General features: G+C 40.1%; 1 protein-coding gene across 1 annotated transcript in view; it reads right to left on the bottom strand.

Annotated features, from left to right (window-relative positions):
• CFAP54 (cilia and flagella associated protein 54) overlaps nt 1–6,000 on the bottom strand; it is a 286,069-nt gene that overhangs the window by 82,512 nt on the left and 197,557 nt on the right. The window lies entirely within an intron of this gene.

Below are 6,000 nucleotides of genomic sequence, written 5' to 3'. Positions count from 1 at the left end.
AAGAAAGAAAGAAAGAAAGAAAGAAAGAAAGAAAGAAAGAAAGAAAGAAAAAGAGGGAAAGAGAGAAAGAGAGAAAGGGAGAGAGAAAGGGGGTACCTAGGTGGCTCAGTTGGTTAAGCATCTGACTCTTGATTTTGACTTAGGTCATGAACTCAGGGACTTACGACTGAGCCCCATGCTGGGCTTTGCACTCAGCGGGGAGTCGGCTTGAGATTCCCGCCCTCCCGCTCCCTATGCCCCTCCCCCCATTCAGGTGCACTCTCTCTCAAATAAATAAAGAAATAAAATCTTAGGAAAAAAAAAAGGTATGTTGATGTCCTAACCCTCAGTACCTCAGAATGGTGGTAATCTGAAATAAATTAAAATGAGGTCATTAGGGTAGACACTGTTCCAATATGACCACTGTATAAAAAGGGAAAATTTGGACAGAGAGACATATACACAGAGGGAAGGTGACACGAAGACACACAGGGGAAGACAGCCACATGAATGGAGTGGTGCCTTTACAAGGCAAGGAATGCCAAGGATTATGGGCAAACACCAGAAGGTACAAGAAGCAAGGAAAGGTTCTCCTCTAGAGCCTTCAGACAGAACATGGCCCTGCTGACACTTTGATTTTGAAACATGGACTCCAGGACCATGAGACAATAAAATTCTGTTGTTCGAAAGCACCCAGTTTTTGGTACTTTGTTCTGGGAGCCCTAGGAAACTGATAGGATATGTTAAAAGCAGATCCCCTGGCTTTTGCCTTGTCCACCAGAACCTGCCCCTCTTCCCTTGTCTTCCATGCCAGAGGCCGAGAGCAGAGTCACCATTGCTTCCTCACTGACTCATGCTCTATGTTCAATCCGCCAACAAGTTCTGTCAGCTTCACCTTCAACATACGGGTACCAGCCAGCAGCTCCTCGCCTCCTCCGGTGCTGGTGCCATCATCCAAGCCACCATCATCTCCAGGCTGCACAAACGGGAGCCTCCTGACCAGCCTCCTGCTCTTGCTGTTGTCCCTGCAGCCCTGTTCTCCACACAGCGGCCACAGCAGCCTCATCAAGAGGTAAATCAGATCCTACCACCTCCCTCCACATACGTTCCAGAGGCCTCCTGTGTCCCTGGACTGTGGTCAGTACACTTCTTCCTATGGGTCAGTTACTGAGGTTTCTGGCCGAGTACCTGATCAGCTTCAGACATGTCCATGGATGCTTGCGAGAAGGTACAGTCTCTGTTTATAGGCTCCCAGAGTGTGTACATATGCTCAACTTTTAAAATTATATTTTTAAACCCTCTTCTTTTTTGTCTACATGTTGTATGAAAGCTGAAAACATTGTGCTAACACACATACTCTGTCCACAGAGATTTTCTTTTTTTTGTTTCTCCACAAGCCTTTAAAAAAACAATAACTGGTATTTACTGAGTGTTTACCACCTGTCAGGTGCTGCTGTGTTAAGTGCTTTGTGTGAATTAATTTACTTAATCTCCACCACGAACCTACAAGGTAGATACTATTCTCATCATTACCTGATAGATCAGGAAATAGAGACAGAAAAGTTAAGTGACTTGCCTAAGACAACACAGCTAGAAAGAAGAGGCAGGATTAGAACCCAGGCAACTGGCCCCTGAGCCTGCACACTTAACTGCTGCCTGTCACATGGCCTCTGTCTTTCCGCAGTTCCGACAAATTTGGTTTTGTTTTGGATTAGTGTTACTCGGTGCCATGTTTAAGGTGGCTACATAGTCGTTGTCGGCTGCACCTTTTACCAACGCAAAGACCCTCTCTGTCCACTTGAATGCCTTCCGCGTTGCATTCTACTTTGCAGACTTCCTGAAATGGAATCATTCTAAGGATTAAATGAGGTATTTATTTTTCTACTTGTTCAAAAATACATACTGAGTACCTCCCATGGGCAAGGAACAAATCTCAGGGCTGCGGATACAGTCGCTGTCCTCATGGAGTTGGCCTGGTAGGTGGGGTGTGCTCAGCAGACAGATGGTGCTCAGGGCACACTAGCTGTTCTCATTGCGTGTATTGAGTAGGCCAGGGCATACGGGGGGACCTACGCCAACTTTTCTTCTACGTCAGTAACTAGAACATAAAGCTTCCTGCGATTACTGAATTTTAAATACCCAAGACTCTTCTGAGTCATTAAAATGGTTTAGATATTTGTAGGATATTTTCTAATTTGTGATTATATAACCATACTGGTTTTTATTTAAAATAAAACCAAACGAACAAGCAAGAAAACAACAAAAGATGTGAAGTGGATTGAGTACGTATACAGGAGTGCAATTTCCTCTCCCTGACACCCTTCCCCACGCAAGGGTACACACCACTTTTGAAGGCCCCTTGTTTCCTGAGCGACTTCCAAGGCGAGCACAGGATGGTTCCGAGAGAGCCTGGGAAGAAGGAAGTGGTGCGCACCCCATCCTTCTGATTCTGAAGGCTAAATTCTGACTTCAAGAGAAATGAGGTATGAAGTTTGGAATCTTGCTAACCCAAAAACTTAATGAATAAAATATAAACATGCTAGTATGTCCTAATCCTCCTGGTGCCATGTAGGTGCGCAATGGAAAATTTCTAGTTTCTGCTCCCCACCAGAGAGACAGAAAGTGTGGGAGGATTACTCACTATAAACACTCTAAAATCCCCAAGGAAGGAGGTTTCATTCTGACACAAAATTAAAAGGCTCAAATGTCATCCCATTTAGACAATAAATTAAATATAAAGGAGAACAGAAAGGAACTTATGAAAAAAAAAAGACTCAGAGAGAGACATCCATAAAAGAAGTAGAAATGCAGTTGGAATAACTTTGATCCCATTTATTTCTTATTAACGTTCATGACAAAAATGGTCAGTTTGTTCTCATAAAATCCATGCAGCTCACTCTACCTGTCACCCTAGGGAATGTGCCTTTCAATTTCCTTGACACATAATTTTATTAGAAGTATCATAAAATGTCAAGCTAACCATCATTTGGGAAAGGGACTGTCCAACACTCTCAGCAGCGCCCAAACAGAAGCTCGTGGGGGGTAAAGTTCACATAAGAAAAACTCATTCATCTTGACAGTAGGCTTCCCCAAATGACAACTCCACTGCAAAAAGGCAATAACATCAAAGTTTTTGCAGGTTTTGTCCCAGGGGCCAGGTCCATGTATTTAAAATAGGAGCGATTCTGATATACTCGCACATTATTAGCATATGTCTATCTGGTTTTCAAATTAAAGTTCTATGATGACATTCCTGTCTGTGGCCATTTTGTAATTTTTAGTTTCTTGTTTCCTTCTTGTTTCCTAAAAAAAAAAAACAAAATCACTGTCTTCCATGGGTGTAAGGCGTGTGGAAGGCTGGGGGAGGAATGAAGGTAAATAACAAGAAATATTTTCTAGGGCTGCTGTTGCTCTCTAAAATAGTTTGGAAAAAAGAGTTCAATATCCTTCTATAGGAAATCATATAGTCATATATTTTATATAGAAAGAGGGAGACAACGTATTCCTATATATATACAAATCATATATTTTCTATTAAGAAATTACCTAGTAAAAGTTCCTTCTCTTCAAACTTCAAAAGGGAAAAATGGTACATTATTATGCTAAGCCCATTTACCATGAATCAGCTATCACTGTATCCTTAAGGATAGCTACAAATGTAACAATACTCTAAATCAGTGTGTCTCAAGCTTTTTTGTTTATCTTGGTACTCATTTCTACCCTTAAAAATTATTGAGAATCCCCAGAGTTCCATCAATATTTACCATCTTAGAACTTTAACTTCATTACTATTTATTAATTCATTTTAAAATAAAAACAATAAACCCATTACATGTTCACACCAATAATGCATTTTTATGAAAACATCTATATTTCCCAAAACAACAACAAAACTAGTGAGAAGAATGCCATTATTTTGCATTTTTGCAAATCTCTTTAATGTCTGGCTTAATAAGAGAAAATCTATTTAACAGAAGACTTTCATATCTGCTTCTACAATCTGTTGTGACATATTGTTTTGACTGAAGTATATGAAGAAGACTAGGCCTCACAGAGATAGCTGTTGGAAATAGGAAGAGTATTTTCATATCCTTTTAAAATAATTATGAGTACTCTTCTTTGATACTATTCCAAAATGTGACAAGTGATAGTTTCTTAAAAGTTTCTTGCAATGTGAAAGTTAATACTAAACACTGATGAAATTTCCTCCTCTGTTACATTATAAACTATTGGTCTATCTTGTCAACCAGGATTTTGGAACATTATCCATTGGTGATTTGGAAAATATTAACTCCCTGAGTTACGCAAATCCCCCTAATGTTGAAACATTTCTTTACACAATGTTTTAAAATGATGCTTGTTAATATTAATTACCACAAATCTCATCAGAACAATATAAGCATTAGAAAACCGTCAAGCTCATGGTGATAAATAGAAATTCTCCAAAATTCTCATTTCCCTATAAAAGTTCAGATTTTATCATTAGCAACAAATACTATTTGTTGTTTTCCTAGAAATGGCATTTTCATTTTGCTCATTTTCAGTAAAATGCCTGTCAAATACCCAAGTCTGAAAAATCGGTTTGTCAGTTGCTTTTTCAAATAAAAACAGTGTTCCATGAAACAAACTGCTTGTTCAGCTCTCATTTCAATCACGTATGTGTTCTTCCCCAAGACAACCACCAGACTTTGATATGCAGCAAAGATGCTTTAGGTGTTATTTCCCATTTAATATTTCCGCAGGATATTAAAAATATATTCCAGGATAGGGATTTATACACGTAACAGATTCTACTGGTTCATCAAAGGCATTCTTAAGTGAAACTAGGCTTTTTTCTTTTTAAGTAGGTTCTATGCCCAGTGTGGAGCCCACTGAGGGGCTTGAACTCATGACGCTGAGCTCAAGCCCTGAGGTGAGATCAAGAGTTGGATGCTAACTGACTGCGCCACCCAGGTGCCCCTGGGCTTTTTTTTTTTTTTTTTTCAATTGCAAGTGTGCGGCAGTAAAGAATGCACTGCCCACGAGTACGGTTTGGTGCCACTGCTGTGATTCACAGTGAGAGGCCAGAAGTTTTACTACTGTTGCTCTTTGCAGCATCAGTGCAAATAACAACACAATGAAGGTGGTGAATGACATCTTACTTTTGTTATCAAAATAGTTCTGACCTTACAGTCCCCCTGAAAGGGTCTTGGAGACACCCCTAGAAATCTGCAGACCACATTTTGAGAGTCACTGCTCCAAAATGGACTGTATGGATTTTCATCACTGTTTAGAAACCACAAAAATTATAAATGTCCAAAAATCTACACTGCTGTAGCATAAAATCAAACTTAGATGTGGTTAATCATGGGATGGCCTTTGGTCAAGGCTCACACTGATGAGATGGTTGTATGTTTCTAATCAAAGCAAAGTGAGATTTCTGCTGAATTGGTTTCCCCTTTGCAAAAGCCACTGGTAGGCTTCTCCTTTTTCTCACAAAGAAAGTAGCTGGGCTTTCTTATCTGCCTGTCCAGGTGTGGGGCAGAAGGGGGAGTGGTGGTGCTTGAAAGCTGTCAGCCATTAAACATCAAATTGGAGTCATATTCTTTATTATAACCACACGATTTTAAAATGATAGTTCCTCCTCCTCCCCCTGTCTCTACTCTGATATCTCTGTATCACGTATCATTTTTTACCACACTATATAATTTACTTACTTATTATGTTCATAGTTTACTGTCAGCCTTTATTACCTCCTATAAACTCCATGAGGGTAAGACTGTTTTCAATATATTTTTTTAAAGATTTTATTTATTTATTTGACAGAGAGAGACAGCGAGAGAGGGAACACAAGCAAGGGGAGTGGGAGAGGGAGAAATAGGCTTCCCACCAAGCAGAGAGCCCAATGCGGGGCTTGATCCCAGGACCCTGGGATCATGAACTGAGCTGAAGGCAGACACTTAATGGCTGAGCCACCCAGGTGCCCCTGTTTTCAATATTGTTAAATATTTTGTCTATATGGTATATATCCAGTATTGGGAT

Source organism: Ursus maritimus, unplaced genomic scaffold (genome assembly GCF_017311325.1).
Source record: "Ursus maritimus isolate PB19 unplaced genomic scaffold, ASM1731132v1 scaffold_21, whole genome shotgun sequence".
Lineage (NCBI taxonomy): Eukaryota > Metazoa > Chordata > Mammalia > Carnivora > Ursidae > Ursus > Ursus maritimus.
Note: the sequence above shows the minus strand (reverse complement) of the source record. Positions and strands in the feature narration are given on the sequence as shown.